At 43.6% G+C, this 25970-nt stretch overlaps 1 protein-coding gene across 1 annotated transcript in view; it reads right to left on the bottom strand.

Moving 5' to 3' along the window:
• KDM4B (lysine demethylase 4B) overlaps window positions 1-23833 on the bottom strand; it is a 735609-nt gene extending 711776 nt beyond the window's left edge. The window contains 1 exon segment of the mRNA XM_029614587.1: window positions 23721-23833. The gene's annotated coding sequence lies outside the window, so the exon portion shown is untranslated.
• Between the last annotated feature and the right edge of the window lie 2137 nt (window positions 23834-25970).

The following is a 25970-nucleotide window of genomic DNA, read 5'->3' as shown; positions in this document are numbered from 1 at the left end:
GGGAGGCGGTGTGGTGCTTTTTGTCCGGGATGCCATAGAGTCCAACAGGATAAACATCCTGCATGAGACTAAATGCACAATTGAACTTTTATGGGTAGAAATCCCTTGTGTGTCGGGGAGGACTATAGTGATAGGGGTATACTACCATCCACCTTGTCAAGATGGTGAGATGAACAGTGAAATGCTAAGAGAAATTAGGGAAGCTAACCAAATTGGTAGTGCGGTAATAATGGGAGACTTCAATTACCCCAATATTGACTGGGTAAATTTATCATCGGGACACGCTACAGAGAAAGTTCCTGGATGGAATAAATGATAGCTTTATGGAGCAATTGGTTCAGGAACCGACGAGAGAGGGAGCAATTTTAGATCTAATTCTCAGTGGAGCACAGGACTTGGTGAGAGAGGTAACTGTGGTGGGGCTGCTTGGCAATAGTGATCATAATATGATCAAATTTGAATTAACGACTGGAAGGGGGACAGTAAACAAATCCATGGCTCTCGTGCTAAACTTTCAAAAGGGAAACTTTGAGAAAATGAGAAAACTAAGTTAGAAAAAAACTGAAAGGAGCAGCTACAAAAGTAAAAAGTGTGCAAGAGGCGTGGTCATTGTTAAAAAATACCATCCTAGAAGCACAATCCAGATGTATTCCACACATTAAGAAGGGTGGAAAGCAGGCAAAACGATTATCGGCATGGTTAAAAGGGGAGGTGAAAGAAGCTATTTTAGACAAAAGATCTTCATTCAAAAATTGGAAGAAGGATCCAACAGAGGAAAATAGGAAAATGCATAAACGTTGGCAAGTTAAATGTAAGACAATGATAAGACAAGCTAAGAGAGAATTTGAAAAGAAGTTGGCCATAGAGGCAAAAACTCACAGTAAAACTTTTAAATATATCCGAAGCAGAAATCCTGTGAGGGAGTCAGTTGGACCGTTAGATGATTGAGGGATTAAAGGGACACTTAGAGAAGATAAGGCCATCTCGGAAAGATTAAATGATTTCTTTTCTTCGGTGTTTACTGAAGAGGATGTTGGGAGGTACCCGTACTGGAGAAGGTTTTCATGGGTAACGATTCAGATGGACTGAACCAAATCACGGTTAACCTAGAAGATGTGGTAGACCTGATTGATAAACTGAAGAGTAGTAAATCACCTGGAGTGGATGGTATACACCCCAGAGTTCTGAAGGAACTAAAAAATGAAATTTCAGACCTATGAGTAAAAATTTGTAGCCTATCATTAAAATCATCCATTGTACCTGAAGACTGGAGGATAGCTAATGTAACCCCCATATTTAAAAAGGGCTCCAGGGGAGATCCGGGAAATTACAGACCGGTTAGCCTGACTTCAGTGCCAGGAAAAATAGTGGAAAGTGTTCTAAACATCAAAATCACAGAACATATAGAAAGACATGGTTTAATGGAACAAAGTCAGCATGGCTTTACCCAAGGCAAGTCTTGCCTCACAAATCTGCTTCACTTTTTTTTTTGAAGGTGTTAATAAACATGTGGATAAAGGTGAACCGGTAGATGTAGTGTACTTGGATTTTCAGAAGGCATTTGACAAAGTTCCTCATGAGAGGCTTCTAGGAAAAGTAAAAAGTCATGGGATAGGTGGCGATGTCCTTTCGTGGATTACAAACTGGCTAAAAGACAGGAAACAGAGTAGGATTAAATGGACAATTTTCTCAGTGGAAGGGAGTGGGCAGTGGAGTGCCTCAGGGATCTGTACTGGGACCCTTACTTTTCAATATATTTATAAATGATCTGGAAAGAAATACGACGAGTGAGGTAATCAAATTTGCAGATACAAAATTGCTTGTGATTTAACTACTCTGAACAGATTGTGATAAATTGCAGGAAGACCTTGTGAGGCTGGAAAATTGGTCATCTAAATGGCAGATGAAATTTAATGTGGACAAGTGCAAGGTGATGCATATAGGGAAAAATAACCCATGCTATAGTTACACAATGTTAGGTTCCATATTAGGTGCTTCTACCCAAGAAAGAGATCTAGGCATCATAACGGATAACACATTGAAATAGTCGGTTCAGTGTGCTGTGGCAGTCAAAAAAGCAAACAGAATGATGGGAATTATTAGAAAGGGAATGGTGAATAAAACGGAAAATGTCATAATGCCTCTATATCACTCCATGGTGAGACCGCACCTTGAATATTGTGTACAATTCTGGTCGCCGCATCTCAAAAAAGATATAATTGCGATGGAGAAGGTATAGAGAAGGGCTACCAAAATGATAAAGGGAATGGAACAGCTCCCCGATGAGGAAAGACTAAAGAGGTTAGGACTTTTCAGCTTGGAGAAGAGTCGGCTGAGGGGGGATCTGATAGAGGTGTTTAAAATCATGACAGGTCTAGAACGGGTAGATGTGAATCGGTTATTTACTCTTTCGGATAATAGAAGGACTAGGGGGCACTCCATAAAGTTAGCATGGGGCACATTTAAAACTAATCGGAGAAAGTTCTTTTTCACTCAACGCACAATTAAACTCTGGAATTTGTTGCCAGAGGATGTGGTTAGTGCAGTTAGTATAGCTGTGTTTAAAAATGGATTGGATAAGTTCTTGGACGAGAAGTCCATTACCTGCTATTAATTAAGTTGACTTAGATAATAACCACCGCTATTACTAGCAACGGTAACATGGAATAGACTTCGTTTTTGGGTACTTGCCAGGTTCTTATGGCCTGGATTGGCCACTGTTGGAAACAGGATGCTGAGCTTGATGGACCCTTGGTCTGAACCAGTATGGCATGTTCTTAGCATCACTCCCAGACAAGATTAAGTTTGTGCCCAGAACAGCAGGAGTTGGCAATGTCTTACTCTGATATGGATGAAAGAAGAAAATCTCCCACTGGGCTAGAAAGAGGACAGGTAAAAGAGTAGCCTCCTATCAGGCCCAATATAAGAGAAGTCAATCAATTCCCACTTGGGCTGATAAGGAGACAGCAACCTCCTGCTGGCCCTGTGACACACCTCCAAGGACCTCGCAACACACATGTTGAAAACCACTGGTCTAGAGCAGTAGTTCTCAACCTTTTTCCCATTGTGACACACCTGACAGGCGACGCTCACATGTGTGACACACTGCTCATTACAATTCACGGCGGAAATAAAAAGTAAAGGTCCGGTAATTATTTTTATTGTTTAAAATGACACAAGGAAAAATACATATTCTGTCTGAACAGAAACTGCATAAACAATAAACATCCCACACCAAAACAGCACCAATTTCCAGCACTTAAACAGTAACCACCTTACCTAAGAAAAGGCAACACTGAAATATTACACCAGGCCTTAAGACACCAATACATCTCCTATTAGGAAAAACGGACCAAGTCAAGCTGCTATAGAGCCCTACACAGAAACTACATGCCAGCAGAAAACCTCACCTAAATCACATGTGCTGACCCTCACCTAACAAAGAATAAAGAGACCAAAACGCATACCTAAAAGCATGCAGAAAAAAAAGAATTGGAAACTGCAACAAGCCAGAGTCTCTGTATGCAGTGTAAAGAAAGACTAAATGAATTCTTTGCCTCTGTGTTTACTAATGAGGATGTTGGGGAGATACCAGTTCTGGAGATGGTTTTCAGGGGTGATGAATCAGACAAACTGAACAAAATTACTGTGAACCTGGAAGATGTAGTAGGCCAGATTGACAAACTAAAGAGTAGCAAATCACCTGGACCAGATGGTATGCATCCTAGGGTTCTGAAGGAACTCAAAAATGAAATTTCTGATCTATTAGTTAAAATTTGTATCCTATCATTAAAATCATCCATTGTACCTGAAGGCTGGAGGGTGGCCAATGTAACCCCAATATTTAAAAAAAGGATCCAGGGGTGATCCGGGTAACTATAGACCAGTGAGCCTGACTTCAGTGCCGGGAAAAATAGTAGAAACTATTCTCAAGTTCAAAATCGTAGAGCATATAGAAAGACATGATTTAATGGGACACAGTCAACATGGATTTACCCAAGGGAAGTCTTGCCTAACAAATCTGCTTCATTTTTTTGAAGGGGTTAATAAACATGTGGATAAAGGTGAACCAGTAGATGTAGTGTATTTGGATTTTCAGAAGGCGTTTGACAAAGTCCCTCATGAGAGGCTTCTACGAAAACTAAAAAGTCATGGGATAGGAGGCGATGTCCTTTTGTGGATTACAAACTTTCTAAAAGACAGGAAACAGAGAGTAGAATTAAATGGACAATTTTCTCAGTGGAAAAGGGTAAACAGTGGAGTGCCTCAGGGATCTGTACTTGGACCGGTGCTTTTCCAAAAAAAATATATATATATATATATGAATGATCTGGAAAGAAATACGAGTGAGGTTATCAAAATTGCGGATGATACAAAATTATTCAGAGTAGTTAAATAACAAGCAGACTGTGATGCATTACAGGAGGACCTTGCAAGACTGGAAGATTGGGCATCCAAATGACAGATGAAATCTAATGTGGACAAGTTCAAGGTGTTGCATATAGGGAAAAATAACCCTTGCTGTAGTTACACGATGTTAGGTTGCATATTAGGAGCTACCACCCAGGAAAAAGATCTAGGCATCATAGTGGATAATTCTTTAAAATAGTCGGCTCAGTGCGCTGCAGCAGTCAAAAAAGCACCAGGAGTCTGCCGATATTTAGATGGCGAAGAAGGCGCGAGTCTTCCAAGTCCTTATGTTCATCTGGAGATGGTTTGGTTCAAATGTAACTCGGAAACCACTTTCGGTAGGAAGGACGGGACGGTGCGCAGCCGTATCGTTCCAGGAGTGAACCTAAGGAACGTTTCCCGACAGGATATGCGACGAGCTGAATATATTGCCACCAGGAATACAGTCTTCAATGTTACGAGGTGTAGTGACAGGCTGCGCATTGGTCTGAAGGAAGTCCCCGCTAGGAAGTCTAATACCAGATTGAAGTTCCATAGGGGCACTGGCCACTTTAGGGGTGGCCGGAGTTGCTTAACCCCTTTTAGGAAACAAATTCGGATGAGCTGATAGACGGATTCCGTTCACTTCGGCTCTAAAGCAGGAGAGGCCTGCTACCTGGACCTTGAGGGAGTTGAGTGACAACCCCTTCTTCATACCATCCTGTATAAACTCCAGAATCATGGGGATCTTGGCCGTCCGTGGGAATATCCCGCGGTCCATATGTATGCCAGAGATGTTGAGAACTTGCTGAAGCGGAGCAGGGTGTCAAATCACAGCCTTCGAGTAACCGTGCTTCTTCCGGCAAGTTCTCTCTTATAGTCTTGCCCTTGAGAGGATAGAGATGGATCTTCGTGAAGAATCGGGCCCTGCTAGAGAAGGCCCCTGTATGGAAGTAGGCACAGAGGATTCCCCGCCAGGAGTCTTCGCATGTCTGCGTACCATGGGTGTCTTGGCCAATCCAGGGCCACTAGTAGAACTAGTCCCCTGTGGTGTTCTATCTTGTGGATGATCTTGCCCAGTAGTGGCCATGGGGGGGAAGGTGTACAGTAAGTCTTCCTCTGGCCAGGTCTGGATGAGAGCGTTGATCCCTTGGGAGTGTGGCTCATCTGCGGCTGAAGAACCTGGGGACTTGGGCACAGAGAGAGGTGGCCAGTAAGTCCATGGCTGGGAGGCCCCAGTGATTTACTATCAGTTGGAAGGCTGTGGTCGACAGCATCCATTCCCCTGGTCCAGGCTCTCTGTGCTGAGGAAGTCTGCAGAGATGCCTTTTCCTGTGATGTGGGAGACAGAGATCCCTTGTAGGTTTACCTCCACCCATGTCATGACAGGATCTATCTCCAGACACACTTGCTGGCTCCTGGTTCCTCCCTGGTGGTTGATGTAGGCAACCGTTGTAGCATTGTCTGACATTACTCGAATAGCTTTGCCTCTGAGTCTGTGGCTGAATTGCAGGCACATTAGTCTGACTGCTCGAGCTTCCAGGTGGTTTATGTTCCATCCCACCTCTTCCTTGCTCCATTGTCCCTGGGCCGTCAGTTCCTGACAATGGGCTCCCCACCCTCGTAGGCTCGCATCTGTGGTGAACACAATCCAGTTCGGTGGGGATAGGCTTACTCCTCTGCTTAGATGGTCTTCCTGCAGCCACCACTGAAGCTGAGAACGTACCTCTGCTGGTAGTTGGAGGCAAATTGAGTAGTCCTGGGACAGTGGGTTCCAGCATGACAGTAAGGAGCACTGGAGTGGTCATATGTGGGCCCTTGCCCACAGAACGACTTCCAGGGTTGATGCCATGAACCCAAGGATGAAGATAGTCCCATACCTTGGGGCGCGCTTTGGTCATCAATAGTCGTAATTTTTCCCAACAGCTTCCTTCTCCTCGGGGGAGGAAGACTTTATTATTTATTATTTTTTTATATATCGACATTCGATATCAATCGGGATATCACATCGGTTTACATTCAGGTACTGTAGGTATTTCTCTATCCCCAGAGGGCTTACAATCTAAATTTTTGTACTGAGGCAATTGAGGGTAAAAGTGACTTACCCAAGGTCACAAGGAGCGACAGCAGGACTCGAACCCTGGTCTCCTGGTTCATAGGCCACTGCTCCTCCCTATTTTGTTCTGTTTGGTGTCGAAACAGGCCCCAGGTACTCCAGATACAGAGGGCTGCAGACAGCTCTTGACCGAGTTCACGACCCGAGTTCCTGCAGTAGGTTCTTGACTCTGCTGGTCACCTGCCAGCTCTCTTCCGAAGACTTTGCCCTGATCAGCCAGTCATCCAAGTAAGGGTGTACCAAGATTCCTTCCTTCGTATTGCCACCACAGTTTTGGAGAATGTTCTGGGGACGGTTGCTAGACCAAAGGGTAGCGCTCGGAACTGGTAATGGTGTCCCGGTACCGCAAAGCATAGAAAATGCTGGTGATCTTGATGGACTGGGACTTGAAGGTAGCCGTCGGAGAGGTCCAGGGAAGTTAGGCACTCTCCCGGTTGTACTGCCATTATTACAGAGCGTAGAGTATCCATGCGGAGTGTAGTACCCGCAGATGACGGATGACGTTCTTGAGGTCCAAGATGGGTCGGAATGATCCTTCTTTCTTGGGAACTATAAAATAGATGGAATAATGCCCCGTATTTTTCTGGGGAGTAGGTACCGGAGTAATAGCCTTCAGACTGAGTAGTCTTGCCAGAGTGGATTCCACTGCTAGCCTCTTGATGTGGGAGTTCAGAGTGATATCATAAATTTGTCCTGAGGGATGCTGCAAAACTCCAAAGAGTAACCCTCTCGAATGTTGTTTAGTACCCCTTTGTCAGACGTGATTTCGACCCATCGTTGGTAGAGGAGGGAAAACAGACCGCCTATTTCCTCTTCCTGTGAATGGGTCAACCCATTCTCATTGGGAAGCACAGATCGAGCCTGCCCCCGGGCCTGTCCCTCTCTTGGTTTGTCAGTTCTGAAAGGGCTGGGACCTTCCGGAGGGGTGAGGTACATGGAATGATGAGTTCCTGTAGGGTCGAAAACATTGGGAGCCTCTCCCCCTAGTTCTTCTGGGGGAGGGGCGTTGGGATCTTTTACCCCCTGTCTGCCGGTAGCCAAGGTACTGGGGATTCACCCCACTTGCTGGCTAACTTCTCTAATTCGCTTCCGAATAGGAGAGATCCCTTAAAGAGCATTCTTGTGAGATTCGCCTTAGAAGTTGCATCTGCTGACCAGTTCCGCAACCATAACTGCCTTCTGGCTGCCACTACCAAGGCTACTCCTCTGGCTGAGGTATGCACCAGGTCTGAGCTTACGTCCGTCAGGAAGGCTGCTGCAGGTTTGATCATTTTACCGGCATACGTTCCGGAATTATCTGCTTCTCTCGATAGGAGCAAGCAGTAACATGCCACCAGTGCACAGCAGGAAGCTATCTGCAGTGTCATAGCTGTTGCGTCGAATGCTTGCTTAAGGATGGATTCTAATCGTCTATCCTGAGTATCCTTCAATGCCACCCCTCCCTCCACGGGAATGGTTGTTCGCGTCGAGATGGTGCAGACCATGGCATCCACTTTCGGGAAACGCAGGCGTTCCTTGGTTGCTGGTTCCAGAGAGTACAAGGCTTCCAAGGCCCGACCTCTTTTAAAGCTTGCCTCCGGAGCATCCCACTCCAGGTCAATCAGTTCCTGGATGGCTTCCATCACTGGGAAATAGCATGAGGCTTTACGAAGGGACACCAAGATGGGGTTTTTCTTTAGTTCCGCCATAGGGTCCGTGCCTGGATCCCCAGAGTCTGTGAAACAAGGGCCGGTAATTCATCCCTGTGGAAAAAACAAAGCATTGTTCTGTATGGTTCCAGGCCTGGAGGGATTGCCCCTTCCTCCAGTGAGGCACCATAATCATCATCTGAGGTGTCCCAGTCCCTGTCAGTAAAATTCTTGGTGAGGCGAGGCATGTCTCGTGCCACCTGAGCAGGGCCGGGAGGATCAGGTGCTCCTGGCTGGGGTTGGACCTGGGTCACAGCTGGGGCTGATTGCGCCTGAACAAAAGGTTTGCAGTCCCTGGAAAAATTCTAACCAGGAGAAGGCCCCTGGGTCCATGTTAGCCCTGGGGGAGTCTGAGCAGGAGCCCCTGAAATGCCCTCTTGTGGAGATGCCATTTCGGAGTTACATAGGTCCGGGGTGCTATCGTATGTAGTAGTTCCGGACCCATCCTCAGACTATGAAGGACCAGGCCCTTTGGGCTTCTTCGCAATGATGGCATAGACAGGACTCTAGTTCAGGCTGCGTGGCTCTGATGTGGCAAGCTGTGCAAAGAGAATGTCTTATGAGCTTCTTGGATGCCAGTGCTTCTGTATATAGACACACAGGTAATGCGATTCAATATGCGCGCAAGCACTGTGCGCATGTGTAGTTATGACCGCGGTTGTGCGTGTAGTTATGTGTGCACGTCTATATTGGATGTGCACAAGTTGGGCGCATCGGCCATCCGGGCGAGAAGGGAAGATGGCGCCGATGCCCCCCGCAAGTAGAATGGCACCCTTAAGGGTTTCCACGTGTCTGGACTCCTGCACTGGATCGGGGCCTAGCCCAACCAAGGCTGCTCAACCCGATCGGTGCTCCCTTTTTACCTCGCCGGAAGAAAAACTGAATCGGTACGGCAATCCGAGCCCCTTAAAGGTTTCTGCTTACCTGGTCTCGGCGCTTACCGATCGTGTGCCAGGTCGGTCTCCGGCTGCGGGGGTGGGGGGAGAGGGATTTACCTTCACCGCCGTGCTCGGTTGTGCACCCGCTGCCTTTCAGCTACTGTGGGGCTAAGTCCATGCCAGAAACCAGCTACTGGACCAAGGCACAACTCTGAGCGATACTGAAAATCACCTCAGGAATTCTCAACTGGGGGAGGGACCCTAAGGTATCACCGCAGGAGAGCAGGGCTCGATCTTTTTCAAGGTAAAAATTTTTTCTTCTTTGCTGTAATTCTCAACATGTTCTAGTGTATGGGATAACGTCCGCATCTGATAGGAGACTGAGAGATACTGAAGAGCTGAAGTCACTGCAGGAGTATGTCTAGGGTGATGTCCGCTTTGAAATCTGACTCCGTTTACCATCTGCTAGCAGAAGAGCACATAACCCACTGGTCCTGAGTCCATCTGGCTATACGCTTCTCTGTACTCCGGGGTCTACTACTATTTATAATACCCCTTCAAAGACACAATGCTTTCTGCAATCCCTGACGAGTGACTGAAGGGGACCCATATCTTAAGTTGGTGGTTGCTACTCTGCTGAAGCGGCATTTCTTGAACTTCAATCGCCCTCCTGGCCTGTTGATTCAAGTTTTGCTATAGGCAAAGAGCACCATGTGGGTCCTAGGTCCATTCTGGTTCTGATACTTTGCCATCATTTGGCACTATTGCTGTACAGTTTTTGGATATCTTCGTCTGTTTTGTGACATATGTCCCATTGGACTGTTTTCAAGTTATGTTGGTCTCCATCATCTAGGGGAAGTTATGTTGCCACCCAGAAGGCCCCAATTACTGCCGTTATTTGCCTGGGTTAGGTTCCGTCTGAAATTGAGTTCTTGAATGGCGGAACCCAGCGGAATATCTATTAGCTCCAGAAGGGCCTACGGAGCACCTGGTTCAACACTTTGGATTCTTTTATGTGGCTATCCGGTTTTATGTTAACTGTTTTGGTGTTCTCATCTTGCTGATTTTGTTTTAATCCATTGCCTGTAATCACTGTTCATCATTCTTTTCCTGGTTTCGGCAGGTTGGAGGTGGGCGCTCGTTAGCTTCACATGAGTGACCGATCCCATCTGGGAGGTATCCCTAGAGAGGTGGGAGAGGGTAATGAAGGGTTGGGGAGAAGGGTATGGAATGTGGTATTTCAGACTTGGCGGGGGATAATGGGCAATGGGGAGGTTTTGGGGTTATTGTACTTACTGATGCTGGGGATTTTCATAGTTGGGGGAAGATTTTAAGCTGGTAACATCTGGGTCAATTCAGTGTGGGGTCAGGGGCGCCCCTTTTCAAATGTGGGTATGATATGTTCGTTGTCTCTGACTTGTTTTTTAGGCATTACTAAAGAAAGAGTTACGAGTCATTTCGTGGAATGTGTGTGGATTTGGTTCTCCCATAAAAAGGACAGAAAATCCTGAAAGCATTTCCACTAGGCGGATATAGCTATGATTCAAGAAACACACCGCAGTGATCTTGAACACAGTAAACTCTGCAGGTGGTGGGTTTGGGATGTCTACTGCATTTCTTCAGGCTCTCACATAGCTGGTGTGGCTATTTGAGTGCATAAATCACTGTCCTTCCAACAGATGGCTATGATAAGGGATCCTGGAGGTCGCTTCCTAGTCCTTAAGGGCTCTTTACAGGGGAAGCCAGATAACCTTTTAACATCTATGCACCTAATCAATATGACTCCATGTTTTTTCAATCCATTTGTTGAGTGTTAGCGGAACCTTCCTCTGTTTCATTGATTTTGGGATGGGACTTGAATTTGATGTATGATCCAAGATTGGATAAGTCGCACCCAGGCCCTTTGGATGTGTTCTTGAAGCATAATGGTGTCCCTTTGCTCCGTAAACAATTGAATCTGTTAGATGTCTGGAGGATTCTATAACAGACAGACTGTGATTACACACATGCATCACAATTGTGCATTGATTATCTGTTGCCTCCTGCAGAGATTGGTCCTATGGAAATCTCAGACCATGCAATGATCTGGGTGGATGTGCATGGGGGGGGGAGACAGCGGCATTGTCCATGGTGCTTCCCTGTGTACATCGCTAATGATAAAAAATTTCAGGAGTTTCTGCAGCAACGCTGGAATGAGTTTCGGGAGCATAATAAGGAACACATTACTGTGTCAGCTTTTTTTGGGAAATGGGTAAAGTGGTGCTTTGGGGGTGAGATTATTGCCTTTCTGGCCCAAATATATTGCAGCAGCCCGTGATAATCAGCATAATATAGTTAATTCTTATGAAGGACTATGTGGGATTTTTCTCGATTATTTTCAACAACTCTATGCTCAGCAGCCAGGAGATACTGAGGCCAGGGCGCATTTCTTTGGGAAACTTGTACTTCCTCAACTCATAGATGCACAGTTAAGAGTGGTTAAATGCCCCGCTTTGCCTGAAGAAGATACAGTATGGGAGTTTGTGGGCTCCATCATGCAAGGCGCCAGGGCTGGATGGCTATGGTGGGGAGCTTTATAAGATTTTGAGAGAATGTGTGCCCCCCACCCTTGCTTCTCGTAAGTGTACGAACATTTACTTGCACAGCAGTTCTTTCCGCAACATGTTGCCATATTCACATTAAATTCCTAAGAAAGATAAAAACCCACTTCAGCCGGGCTCTTATGGGCCAATATCAATGTTGAATTTTGATGTTAATTTACTCGCAAAAATCTATGCCAATCACTTAGCCTGCGTCATTCCTTCTTTGATAGGGGACCATCATATGGGCTTTGTCCATGGACATCATCCGGTCTTTTTGAGACGGGCTTTAGCCTCACTCGCATGGAGTATTTCTCCCAAGATCCCTTCCTTATTGATTAGTTTTGACATCAAAAAGGCTTTTGATCGGGTTGCATGGGATTATCTTTTCTTTGTTTTACAACAGTTTGGGTTCCACGGCAACTGGTTAAGGGTGGCTCGCTTGCTTTAGTCTGCTCCTACAGCTCAAATTCAGATTAATGGATCTGTCACGCAGGAATTTCTTCTACAGTGGGGCACGAGGCAAGGTGCTCTTTAGCCCTCCTTTTATTCATTCTTACCTTGGAACCACTATTGAGGGCCATTCAAGACAATGCCTGTATCTCTGGTATTCCGGTTGGAGCCAAAACGTTTAAGGTTGTGACTTTTGCGGATGACCTGCTGGTACATCTTAGTAACCTCTGGAGTCGCTAACAGCTTTGATGACAGATTTTACTCTTTTTGGCTCCTTTTCTGCTTTTAAATCAAATGTAAGTAAATCAGAGGTGCTGGCTTCCCTGTCACATTTTCAGGAGGAGTGGGGTAAGAAGTTTCCTCTTAGTGGGATTCTTTTTGTTATTTGGGGGGTCCAACTATCCACAAACCTTGCCAGGATTTACGATTTAAATGTTCTTCCTTTGTTGAGGTCTTTAAAGAATACATTTCTGGAATGGAAGGACTTGCCCCTGTTATGGGCAGGGTGAATTTATTTAAAGTGCTCTTATGGCCCCAATGGTTATATATTCCGCAAACTGTTCCTTTAGTGCTACAAAGGAGGGATTCAAATTGGTTTACGTTATGCTGTCTCACTTTGCTTGGAAGGGGAAGAGGGTACGGATTTCCATAGTTAACATGGTGGGATCATGGCACCAGGGAGGCTTGGGGATCCCTGATTTGGAAGAGTAAAATATGGTCTCTCTTGCGACATGTTAAGGATTTGCTATTTAACTCTTCATATATTTCACCCCTTTGGATATGAAGGAGGAGTTGATTAAACCATCAGACCCAAGTTTTGTGTTGCACGCTCGCTCGATTTTGCCCTTGACTATACCTCGCAATTTCCCTTTAGTTTCTTTGCATAAGGCACGGGTCTATTTATGATCTCTGCTGAGTCATGATCCGAGGCAATTTAGACTTTACTCCGGGTATGCAGTCTTTGGCATTTCTTCACTGGGCAGCACAAGGTGTCACACTGTCTTATCAAGAACTACAAATGCAGTTTGGGCTTTCTCCCAGGACCTTTTTTGCGTACCTTCAGCTGTGCCATTATGTATCCTCTCTGCAGAATCTCAGTCTTACAGATGCCTTTGTAGAGCTGCTGGAGCAGTTTTTTCAAATTGATAGATGTAGGAGGTTAGGGATATCACACATTCGTAAAGCCTTAATTAGACTTAAACCCGAGGTTTCTTGCACCTTGCTCCATGTGAAGTGGAAGACGGAACTGACTAATCTAGTTGATTTCCCTTTTCTCCATTCCATTAAGCGCATACTTGAGCTGACAGAAGATGCAATTTTGCAGGAGATGCAATACAAAATTCTTACGCAGGGCGTACTTGCCCCCGCCCTGGCTGCATAGAGTGAGCTAACTGGAATTGGCATTGTGTAGGAAGTACCAGCTGGAAAGGGGCAACCTGAGGCATTTTTGGATTTCCCCATTATCCGCTTTTTGGGAAAAAAATCAGCAAGTATTTATTGCTTTTGGTGGGACAATCAGTTACTTTTGCCCCAGAGGGTGTCCTTTTTAATGTGATCTCCTTCTTCCAGATTTCAGGGAAAGACAACTGCTTTTGCTTCAGAAAGCCTGTCTAATAGCAAAGAAAGCCATTTTTTTGCAGTGGCGTGAAAGGGATCCTTCCAATTTTTTGTTGTGGAGGAATAAATTTCATACTTTAACGCAAATGAAGAATCAACTTACGATACAATTGTTTAAAAAAGTAAGCTCAATTATATTAATGTTTGGCACCCTTATCTTCAGTGATTATCTCCAAGGGAAAGAAGTGTGGTAATTAACTACCCATGATGAGCATCTTTTCTCTCTCTTTCTTCGTCTTGCCACTGGGGAGGGGGGGGGGGGGGGAGAATTACTAGAAAATGTGTTTGATCAGCTTACTGTACTTTGTTTTTGATGTTTGGCATGCTTCAGTGATGTATGTCAATTTTGCATTGTTTCTTTTTCAATAAACAGTTTCAAATATAAAAATGGAGCTAACCTGAGGGTCATTGATTGCCATTTTCTTGTACAACATTACAAGTATATGGCGGTACAAGAAATGGCACCTGCTGGCCTGAGGCTGGTACCATTTTTAAAGTTGCTATGGTGCCAATTTCAGGGCTCACCGGCACCATTCTGCAAAGAATACAGACAGGTCAGGTGGTAAGTGGGCATCCCTCCTGCCCCTTTTACTTTTTTATCAGCCCCACGGGAGAGGTAAGTGGGAGTCGGGGCGGTTCCTGGTCCTGACATCACTTCACAAAGGGGGGGGGGGGGGGGGAGGAGGAGTTAGAGAGGCTCCGGGGCACACTTTCGGCTGCCAGTTGGCAAGGCAATTCCTGGGGGACACTGAGTCAGTAGGGCTCCCAGCATGTCAGGTTAGTTTTTTTTTTTGTTTGGTTTAAGATTTTTGGGAGTTCAAATGTTTAATTCTGTTTCAGTAAAATGATACTGAAACAAAATATTTTTCACATTTAAAACCCTCCAAAAATGTGAAGGAAAAAACCCACACATTTCTGGGCCTGCACATCCCTAATAAATACACGTCTTCTTTGCCCTTTTCAGAGCAGACTCCACGACTACTGGCTGTTGCGGAAAAATGTACTACCCCAAAACCAGGAGAATGTTGGACTTGTAATTTGAGGTCTAGTTTTCTAGACATTGGAGAACACAAGATGGGCGTTTCCCAGAACTTCATGAGCAGCGCCTTTAGAATGTTATGAACTAGTAGGGCCGCCGATTCAGCTGGTGTGTCCAGGATCTTAAGTACACCAAGTTGGTCTGTTTACGGGTCTTTTGATTTTGCAGGTCTGCATACTGAGGGCTGTCACAAACTTCTCCACAAATATGCAGTAGGTGACGTCCTCTGGAGGAGAAGAGTATTCTGGAGGATCTGGGAAAGGGTCCAATGATATCCCAGTGGATTCATCTTCCGATCCTAAGGGCTCTGGTCTAAGCCAGGACACTAGTGAGGAAGATGGAGACAATGGGTTTTCCTCTGTTTGGAGTTCCAGAGGAGTGGCTTGTCTGGTGACCTCTGAACGAGTGGACTCCGCTGCAATTAAATGTGTTGATGAAGAGCCTCTGAAATGAGGTTCAGATGATGAAAATACCTTAAAGGTGAGTTTGGGACTCCAGTTTCAGGCACCAATGCAATGATAGAGAAGAGATGCTGAAGAGTCATCCTGCTCTCTTGCCAGAGAGGTAAAGAAAATCACTATACCTGCTGGTTAGATTTGTGTCCTCTGGCCCAGGGACGGTGGAGGAACATCTTCAGAAAACAGGATTGGCTCCCAATATGTAATAGACAGTTTATTGGAGGCAAGTGGTATTATAGACTGGATCAGATCTCTTTGTCTGTAAGTGAAGACCTTCCACTATTAACCTTAGAGAGGTTAATCTCCAAACCAGTGAGGGGCAGTAAGGGCAGTTTGATACCTTCTCTAGAGTGAGCTGCGAAATGCTGGGTTGGAAGACCTCTTGGATCCCAGGATTGGGTTGCAGCCTCTCCTGCGGATCCAGAAGGCAATGTTGTGGGCCATATGATTGATGATGATCCTAGTACCTCATGGAGGAAGATGTGTTACATGCATTGTAGTCTGCATCAGGTGCATAGGCACTTGATGAAAAAAAGAGAAAGCAGCAACAGAAGACAGGACACAGAAGAGTCTACATGCAACAGGACAATTTGCATCAATGCATTGCTTTTCAATGTCAGGCTACATCACAGGTTGCACCACTGTGGAAGACATTGTGTATGTTGGTGCACCAAGGCTAAGGAACTCTGTTGCATTGTGCATTGATGGCTTTGGATGCATCAATGTCTTCAATTGCATGGTCGCACTGCGTTTAGAAAGTGTCTATGCAGAGCCATAGTACATCGATGCACGTTGCTGCATTGGCAACGCCGAAAAAGGGTGTTGCATCAGTGCCGGCACTGATGTCTCTCAATGTTTGTTTCTTCAGAGCACGAGGGGCTGGCTAGAGAGCTTGGCACTGCTTGTGCGTCTATGCTTTCCGGGCTGTTGAACTCAATCCCATAGACTCAGCTTTTGCGGATGGGGGAGTATTCAAGTGGCTCCAGCTCATGGGCTTTCCCAAGGAGGCAGATGATGCTGCACTACAGGAGGAAGAACGGATGCTACTCTTGAGATTTATGCAGCTCTTCCATTTTTAAGGTCCTGAAATATTGTGAGTGCAGGAATATCCATCATAGGCTGCTCAAATTTTCTGTTCATGGTCCGATCCCAAGCAATGGTAGCAAAGTTCCACTTCACTCACTGTTTTTCTCTTGTGGCCTGCCATTATGAGGGAGCAATAAAACTCTCAGTACCGGTATCTTCTTTTTTTTTTTTTTTCTTCTTGATAGTACTTAAAAGTGCTCTTTGGGTGGCTGCTGAAGCAGCTACGAGAAGCAGAAAGATGTTTGAAGAAAAAAAAACACAGTATAAAGAGAAAATGAGAGGAGAGACAATATATACGTGCTCATGTTTTAGCTCGTACAAAAAAAATGATTGGGGAGATTCACAAGGCAACTCATGCACATGCTCAGTAGAGCTCAAACCTCTACAGCTTGGAAAGAAGTCCATATGGTGACGCTGGATGTCATTCATATACAATGGCTAATTCAGCTTCTTTGCCAATGGGAAAAAAAAAAGTCTATCCAACCCAAATTTCTCCGAACAGAGATCATGCTTATTAAAAAAAAAAAAAAAAAAAAAAAAGGGGGGGGGGGGGGAAGAAAGGCTGGAGACCACAATATGCTATTCCATCTGTACATACATCTTAAGGCTATAAAATCTTATAGAACTTAAAAAAAAAAGTGTGGAAGAGGACCATGTGACTATTACCAAGGAAAACTAAAATAAAAACAAGAATTTAGTTCTAACAATTTGTCTAGTGCTCCATACATAACCTTGCACTTAAGACGATATGGGCAAATAGGGTCTCAAATTCACACCCAGAATTCAGCATAGATGCAACAGCAGTCATATTAACCTACATTTATTCTGCGATAACCAGCCTCTGACCAAAATACTGAACATTGTTCCCCATTATGCTGAGAAGCATGGGGTCTCCCTCTGCTCATTGAGCATACAAAAATCACTCCATTAATTCCATCTATGCTAAATGAAAACTATGGCACAAAAGGCAACGCTGCACGACTCACTAAACTGGAGAGATCATTAATCCTGTCTTCAACTCTATAAAACAGAAACAGTAGTGGACAGACAGGCACTGCAAAATAAGCTACAGATCAACTAATGTCTAGGGCAGTGGTTTCCAATGCCATTCCTTGGGGAGGTGACAAAACAGTTTGGATATCCCTAATGAAAATGCATGAAATATGCATGCACTGCCTTCATTGTATACAAATCTCTCTCAAACCAGACTGATTTGCAGCCCTTGAGGACTGAAATTGGACACCCTAAAAGTATTGCACCAGAAAGTAAACTGGGCATGCTATACGCTCAATATTCCATTTTTATGAAAGTATGATATAAAAGCACAATATAGAGCACCAAATTTAAGCAGAAACATTCACAAGCAGTACACAAAAATAAAGGCAGATTTTTTTGTATTAACTATGCTAATACATCTTACATATCAAGGAGGAGGATGCGAGAAGTTACAAATATAAACCAAAACTACTAACATTCTGGTTTAAAGCAATTTCAAAAAGTGCATTTATTTAACACAGGAGTGGCCAACTCCAATCCTCAAGACCCTCAGAGAGACCTGGTTTTCAGGATATACTGAATGAATATGCATGAGATTTGTATTCACTGCCCACACCGTATACAAATATCTCATGCATAATCATTGTGGATAGCCTGAAAACAAGACCTGTTTGCGGCTCTTAAGAACAGTAATTGGCCACTCCTGATTTAAGATATTCTAATTTAGATTTCCAATTTCTTGATAAAGGCTGTATTTAGAAGGCATAATTTTCTTTTTCTTCCATGGATTTCAAACATGTAAGCAGCAGTGCCCATTGTCAAAGCTTTAATTTAAGCTTAGTGACTATTTGCACATCTTTCATAAACATTCATAATTCAATTATCTAAAAAAAGAAAACAAAAACCACACACAAATATATATTTTAGGGGATCAAATCATGAATTCTACCGTTAATGGAATGCATGGGGGTGGGGGTTGTAACCTTCATAGCACGGCGGTTACTACCCTTAACAGAATGCACAGGAATAACTTGCACAGAGTGGCAGTTACTACCATAAGCAAATTGTTGGGCTGACTGGATGGATCATTTGGTCTTTATCTGACGTCATTATGTTTTGTTACTATGAATGCCTCTGCAAGATGGACAAATAGTAGCTAAAGTTAAAGCCATGACCATGACTGATAACACAAGTTTGAAACTTGTGAGCATTAATTCAGCCCCTTTGTGTGTAGGCTAATAAGTATGTTTCCATCATCTTCCACAGGTGATTTTCTATTTTACATGAGAGCCCTTGTGATAACCCTACCAAACCTTCACTTCTCACATAGGTCATACAGTTGATATATTTCTAGATATTTCAACGCTATACTCAAAACTTGTTAACCATAAAATATGAAAGTCACAATACAAGAAAAATCTCTGGAAAACTTAAAATGACCAAATAACCTCATAATGTGCTACTCATTCACTACAAATTGTTTATCTATAACAGAACACAAACTTTTAAACCATCATTCAAATACTTCCCATTGGGTGTAGCCTGTTCATACAGTAAGCCAAGAAAACATTTTACACCACAGTATCAAATATGACATGCAGTATTTAACTTTAAATCTTCCACACTAAAACAACAAATGCAGGAAAACTCCCTAGGCAGAATAAACTGCAGTGCTATTCATTTCACAAATAGTCCACATTTTATTCCAGGCACTTCCACAGTTTCAAGTTAATTTTTATAAAGAGAACTACAGAGATATAAAATGAACAGAACAAGTAACACTAGTTAAAAGAAAACATACCATAGCTATTTAATCCAGAACGTTTGTGGAACAAAACTATTCTCTCATTACAAGTTAACAATAAGAAGATATTACATTTAGACATTTAAGCGTTAGTTTCAAATACCTAAGAAAATTCAATTTTCACCTCAGAACACTTCAACTACATCTAACACATTGTTCCTCTCTTTCAGTGAGACTCCTAATTTTACAATCACTTAAGCACTACCATGTCCTGAGGTATGGCTTTAAAAGGACTAGCACTCCCTCTGAAGAATTTGTTTTTGATTAAAATGATCCCTAGATCCCTAGAAAATGATCCTGCTTCTCAATTAATGGAGCTACTGTAAATGGACTGGAATCTTCCCACTAGAGAGCACTGGTTTGGCAAAAAAGATGATTTAGAAAGCTTTGGAGGTAGGGAATCTTGAGAGCAAGGAACTGTGTGGAGATTTCAGTTACCTGCATTTTCCAAAAATCTTCCAGAGATGTTAAAAACGTTCAGAGGTTTGTATGCTCATAATCAAAGGTACATGGCAAAATGTTATGAGAACACATCTATGTTTTATATAATGCTACAAGAAATCACCTTAAAGAAAAAAAAAAAGAAACCACACACACCGGTTTTAGGCAACATTCCTTCTTCCACTCAAATGTAACATACCAACACAACATGGAACTGAAACAAAAAAAACAGCAAAGCAGAGAGAGAAAAAAAAAAAAAAAGCTAAAGCACAAGATAAATTATCCACTTCATTCAATTTAAAACTCTTTCATAGGGGCTTCTATTTAAGTTGAGACCAGCCTCAAGAGAGGACAAACTAGGGACAGGATCATGTTTATTATTAGCCTCAACTCCATAAGGAACAGAGGGTTATCAGATCAATGAATGTGTTTGTATGTTGGGGTCTCCTCCTTTCAATTTCTAAAACAGCTAGACTGAGTTGAACCAAACTTTATGTGGAGGTAGGCTTCTTGGTTAGTGGTTGAGGACAGCTGACTTTTGCACCTTTCAAACTTCATGAGTGGTTTCCCCATAAGAAGTGTATGGGAGGCAACTCTAACTCTTCTCTAAAAACAATCAATGTCAAAAAAACGAAGGTTATGATGCAAAGACCCTCCATGTGAGGTGCCATCCTTTATTTTTTTGAAAGTCATATCTTGCTATAAAATTGGATTCAGATCTCATCATTGTGTGCATATTCACCCAAATTTTAAAAGCCTGGCTACATAAAAACAGAGGGATATGCGCAGAATTGCTGGGCTCAAAGTGGCGGGCAGGGACGGAGGCCGGCCAGGACAGCACGCTGAACTTACTTCTTCTATTCAGATGAAATAAGTTCTGAAATAACAAAAAAAAAAAAAGAAGTAGGGAAAGGGGTTTTAGGTGTCAGGGAGGAGAGGAGAGGGGAAAAGGGAGGCAGAGAAGGAAGGGTGATAGCGAAGTTCCCTCCCAGTCCGCTCCTTAATTGGAGAAAATTGGGAAGTGGGAAAGGTCTACTTGTGTCACTGCACGTATTTTTTTTTTTTTTTAAATCCCCCCTTGCATGTGTTAGATGACACCCGCCCAAACATGCGCACGCAGATATTAAAGTCGGCCATGCATGAGCGCACGGGAATCATATTTTATAACATGCGCACGGGCGACGTGCGCATGTTATAAAATAGCCGCGTCCGTGTGCGCGCGGCAGGAACCACACGCACATGGACGCCCACATTTTTGAAAATTGATCCCATTAAGTCCTTAGTAAAATCAGCATTCTACAAACTACATATTTTAAGATGATTAAGGCCATATTTAAATTGACATGATTTCCAGACAATTCTAGAGCTTTAATCCTCACACACTTGGATTACTGTAACTTTGCCCCTCTCAGTCTCCCAGAAATTACACTATTTACTCTACAGATATGCAGGCTGCTGCATTTTGCACTATTAACCAGCAAATCCATTCATGATCATCTCTCTCCTGTCCTCTACTTTCTGCACTGGCTATCAGTGCAGTGGCGAATAAAATATAAGGTTGCCATGTTGGTACTCAGATTGAGTTTAAAAGCTTCTCCATGAGCTAATGCCATTCTGCGGATCTATGAACTCTCGCGGACATTAAGATCAGTACAGAGTGGTCTGCTGGAAGTGCCTTCTCCCCGTCTCACCTAGCTTGCTGAGACATGCGAAAGACCCTATCCTCTGGAATAATCTTCCTGATTCTATACAAATCCAGACCAATATCTAGTGCTTTAAAACTTTTATTGCAGAAGGCAATAAACCAGAGACCCAGTAAGTAGTTATGGTATATCTGGTTTTTCTCTTGGCCTTAAGAAACAGTCTATCAAAATGTTATGTTTTGTTGTTTTATGATTTGTATGTATGCTTATTTGTGTTTGTTTTATTATCTGAATTTTATGTATGTTCAATCATTGTTCCCTGCCTTGAACCCTGGATATGTGCAGGATATTGAAGAAATTACTTACCTGATAATTTCGTTTTCCTTAGTGTAGACAGATGGACTCAGGACCAATGGGCAATATGGACTCTATACCCATTGGTCCTGAGTCCACCTGCTAGAAGCTAGGAAATATCAATTTGTGGCATTTTGTATTCCAGAATACATTTCTAAATTTATTAGATATTGAACGCTTCAAATATTTCTTGACAGCCTGATTTTTACATCCATTAGTTAATACTGCATACAGATGTTATCAAGGTTATCTAGAATGTCCCACTTTTCACTAGTTTAATATTACAGTCATACCTTAGCAATTCTAATAGGGAATGCACTTAATGTCATTTTTTCACTTTTTTAAAGCTTCCTTCATCTGCCAAGCTCAACAGAAGCCAAAATCAACTACACAAATCTAGACAAGAGGTTATTGATCCCATGAATCTGCTATTTCTGTTAAAACAAGGTTAGTGATAATCAAAATATTGATCCTTGTTCCAACAGGCCTTCTACTAGCCCACACCCACTACAGAAATCGTAACCAATCTATATTATACTCTTGCCTCTAATTTTGTACATAATCCAGCCTCCCCCACTAATTTTACTTAACATAGCTTTCCCCACCTTTCTACTCTTATCCTCCCCCAACATAATTAATGTCATTCATATTTATCTCCTCTGTTATCACGTTACCAGTACACATTTATTATTATGTTATGAAGTTACTTGTTTTTCATATGCGTTCTATGTAATTGTTTTGCCCTATATTTAGGCCTTGTTCATTGTAAACCGATATGATGTGAAAATGGTTATCAGTATATAAAAGCTATTAAATAAAATAAATAAGATTCAATGTAATTGTAATATTTAGGCCCAATATCCTCAGATACAAAATACATATTCACATTTTTTCTTAGCTGCATTTGGTTTTTCCCTGAATTTTGTTTCACTAAATAGCTGAAAAATATATATATATAATAGAGCACCTTGATCTCTTTATTGCAATGCATTGCAAAACTACACAAGCAAATAAACTGAATATTTACTAACAACCTTTTATTCATTCTATAGTATTTACAAACAGGCATAAAACAGTAACACAATCTGCTTCAACCAAAATATAGCATTTCAAAAGAGACAAATGCACAACCGAACACCATTAGCCAAAATTATTTGAAAAAAAAAAAAATTACCTACAATCTAGTCAATACGGAAACAACGGGACAATGGTTCCATGATCCTTCATTCTTTACCCTTCTGTGGGACCAAAGATAAGGTTGCTAAGGGCCACAGAGATCGAGACATCTGGGTCAGACTCAAAACAAAGTCTGTAACCACAATGAATACAAAAGCAGGAGTCTGCAATAAAGAGAATGGCCACAGAGGATAGGTGACATACCAATTATAATAAGATTACCTTAAACACGAGATAGGGTGATTACCCTAAAAAGCACGTACATGCCAGAGAGAGCTGATGGGACAGAAGTTTAATTTTTGAAGAGTGGAGAGTTAAAACTGGAAAGAAAAACCACCAGCATGTAAATAGCTTAAGAGCCAAAATAGGAAAGGAGGGGGGCTCCGGCAATACATGCCATTGCATAAGTTTTTTCAGTTTATATTGCGGGCACAAAACAGAGGCAGGATAACCGAGTGATGGGTACAAAATTAATTTTGGTTTCGTTACAGTATTAACAAACTAGGAACAGCTGACAGGAACCAGCTCGCACACATCCCCCTGAAAGGGGAGGAGATGAGAGCAGTATCTCACCCACACCCAGCGAGGAGAGGGGGAGGGGATATAGTCCTCCTCACATTCAAGAAACACATTACAGCCTTACAACCTCTCATCTCTCGGATCCTCATGGGAGGAAGGAGCCGAGAAACCGTACACCTCACCCTCAACCACCCGATAATCCTTCCCAGAAACAAATCACACTCCCCGCACCGTAGCCATTAAGCCCAGGCAAAACGACCCGCAGGATGGCGAAGGGGGGGGGGGGGGGGTTACCTCAGGCCGAGCAGATATAGACCCTAAAGAAAAGAATCAGAACTCCCACCCCCACTCCAACTCCCAGGCCAGGCCTTCCCGTCCCCACCTACTCCAGAAGTAAAATCTCTTCTCTACCTCCACCTCGGGCAGGCCCTGCACTTCCGAACTCGAGGTGCGCCCCCATACGCATGCACACTTGTTTCCCTACCTGCTCCGGGGTTACTAGCTTCACCCCAAGCGCTGTAGCCGAGTCCCCCTCCCCCCCCAGGGTCGTCCAGTCACCCAACACAGCCCCGGCCACCAGCAGTTATCCGCGATAACCCACCGCAGCCTCACAGCTCGCACGCCCATTGGCTCGCTGCCGCTCTGTCCCACCTCAACCTTCGCTGCCAATGGACGACATAGCTTGATTGACAACTTCGCTTGGACCGCCTCTCCCTTCCTGCTCGTACCGCTGGTCAACAATGTAGGGCTACCCGATTGGCCCGTCAGCCATTCATTGCCGCCCATGAAGGCGCTAGCCCATCCGCCCAGCGACGATACTCAGACCCTCGATTGGTCGGCTCGGCGCTCCGACTAGCCTTCACCAATTAACTTTAAAGATTCCCTGATTGACAACGCCATGCCACAATCCCTGCGAGAAGCGAAGCTGGCTTTTGTTGATGTTGTCTCTTTATTGGGTGCAGGAAGTTTGAAGAGCGCTGGTTGGAGATTGGGACCATCAATAGGTCTGGCGCTGGGCCCGCCTACTACTAGGTTCAGTTGAGCGGAAGAGAGGACGTGATCACTAGCACAACTACCAGGGTTGCGGCACGTTCTTGTTGAGCATTGCATGCATAAATAATTTAGAGCAGGGGAAGTATAGGCTTGATCTGCACTTGCCCGCACTTAGCAGCATCTATCGCCACACAAGAACTGACAGCCGTTACAAGCTTCGCAGTTATGGCCCCGCAGTGGAGCAGTGCTACTTCATAAAAATATAGAGGGAACTAATTGAGAAATTCCAAGACAATTCAACCTCTGTTTAAAAATACATATAACGGCACTAGGCTAGTACCACAAACGGGAATAATTTCCAGCGCTAAGTTACAGAGTAATAGAAAGGGTAAATAAGGGCAAGTATTAAAACTAAATATATTTTCTATGTGTAGGTTAAAAAACCGTAGCAGGTCGCTGTGTGTATATACACACAGAGAAAATTGGTTCTGACCTGCTAGGGGGAGTCGTTCATCGCCCCCGCTCAGGCCCGACGTGAGGGGTTTTCTCCCCTGTCACGAGAGTGAGATAGAAGAAAAGGTTGAGAGTAGAAACAGGATTTGGGTTAATAAGTACAAACTTAACCTACGCTATGCCAATCAGCAAGCTCCTGCCCTAGCCACCTTTAAGGAGCTGGCACCATGGGAGAGGGGAAGTAGTCGCACACAACCCTGAGCAATGAACAGTAGCTCACTCACTTATTCATTCATATACCTACCTACTCCTCAGACTAGCACACACATACTCCTTACTCACTTTACTACCTTGTCCACATACATACTGCTCCCACCCACATTACTTGGAACTTTTACAGAGCTGGCTACCTCTGCAGCCGTAGAATGAATGCATAGTCCCATCCACAATAAACACTACCAATAAAAGCTGAAGCAAAAACCTCAACGACCAGGCCCGAGCCATCAGCAAAGCCTTATCCCCCTTACTACATCAACTGGATACAAATAATCCATCCCACAAATGTTAAGTGACCTTTAACTAACAGACAAACAGGTCTGACGTGGGTAAAACAGATCACCCTTTTGGGGGGGGGGGGGGGGGGGGGGAAGAAGACATCCAGAAGGGTACACCAGTCTCTCACGAATTAAAGGGAAAAGAGGATTGTAGCTCCGAAATACACTTCATCATGTAACCGTCTCTAAAAGTCAGTAAGGAGGCCCAGACAACTGATCCGTAAAGATAGACTTTTATTGCCAGCAAGATGCAGCTAAGACAAGGGCTTAGTACAACTGCATGCCACGCCCCCTTAGGAGCAAACTTTTATACACCTTACAGTTCTTATCTTTCACACATGCGTTCTAATTTCTGCTGAACAACCAATTTACAAACTGCTGAACAAGCATTTGCTAGCGTGGTCTCCTAGTAGGTGTAGCTTATAATCAGACTATTGTTTCGTCACTTAATTGACGTGTTAGACATTTTATAGCGGCGTCCGTATTAATACAATACAAATTATGATTCCAAAATGGAGTCACGTTACACTAAATGTTAGTGCGTAACCATTATGTGCAGTTTGCGTTGCAAATGTTAATACATCCAAAATGGCTGTGCGTTTCACTGCTGGCATGGTTAGTTGAAGACGTTCAGTTGTCTCATTCTTCAGATGTTCACAAAATCGAACTCCTTCATTCCCCCCTTTGATACTTCAACTTCGGTCGAAGGCAGAAGTATCACCTTTATCTATGAA

The sequence above is a fragment of the Rhinatrema bivittatum genome, chromosome 8 (assembly GCF_901001135.1).
Source record: "Rhinatrema bivittatum chromosome 8, aRhiBiv1.1, whole genome shotgun sequence".
Lineage (NCBI taxonomy): Eukaryota > Metazoa > Chordata > Amphibia > Gymnophiona > Rhinatrematidae > Rhinatrema > Rhinatrema bivittatum.
The sequence above is the reverse complement of the archived record's forward strand: the minus strand, read 5'-3'. Positions and strand labels throughout refer to the sequence as shown.